The sequence below is a fragment of the Alligator sinensis genome, unplaced genomic scaffold, assembly GCF_000455745.1.
Source record: "Alligator sinensis unplaced genomic scaffold, ASM45574v1 scaffold1387_1, whole genome shotgun sequence".
Lineage (NCBI taxonomy): Eukaryota > Metazoa > Chordata > Crocodylia > Alligatoridae > Alligator > Alligator sinensis.
In genome coordinates this window covers 3,010-3,879 of record NW_005844205.1, presented here as the reverse complement: position 1 = coordinate 3,879, position 870 = coordinate 3,010, and positions in this window count along the sequence as shown.

Below are 870 nucleotides of genomic sequence, written 5' to 3'. Positions count from 1 at the left end.
TTTGTTTTTGTGCCCCTGCCTGCACGCTCCCCAGACCCACGGCCCCCACTCCCATTGCCACAGGCCAGAACGCCCATTCCCCACTCCCCGCCAGCCCCAGCTCCCCTGGCACCCAGCCGCTGCCCCCACCGCCACGGTCATCTCTGCCCTCACTCACAACGGCTGAAGAAAACGGACTCCAGAACAACTGGAACGAGACGCCTGCCAGCTCCGCTCCGGTCGGCAGCAAACTCAGGAGATCTTCGGCTTCACTCCAGGATTGCCCCATGACGGCGCTCCCTGCCGCACATCCCAGCCCGCTGCTGCCTCCACCGCTGCCCCAGGCATAGGGGGAAGCCGCCGCTCCTCCGGGCCGCCTGCTGCAAGACGAAGCCCTGCACACGCAGGAATGGGGAAGGGCGGCTGCACCGCCAGGTGTGCGCTCGCCCTTTGTGGCGGGCCAGTAGGGGGCGCTCCTGCGTTGAGCCACCCACCTCACTGCGCCCGACCACTTCCCAGGGTCCCAGTGCCTTCCTGGGAGCACCTCACACCTGGCCGACCCCCTTCCTGGAGCACACCCGCTAGCCTGGGGTTTCCACTGCCACCACCCAGAGCTCGACTTAATTCTGGCTCTGCGCGCTCTGGGAAACACAGGCCTAGTAGTCCCCAAGGGCACTTGGTTCACTTCAAGAAGTTGGGATGCTTCCCTCAGTCAGGAGCACACGTAAGGGTCTCCCTCAGTCAGCTGAACCAAGGGGACCCCAAGCCATAATGTAGACCCACTCCCAAGAAGTCTCCACACTAGGTAGAAAGGAGAACTTTATTGGCTACAGAGGGTAGGGTAGAATAGGGCACCGGATAGAGCAATACCAGAGACATCCCATACAGCAA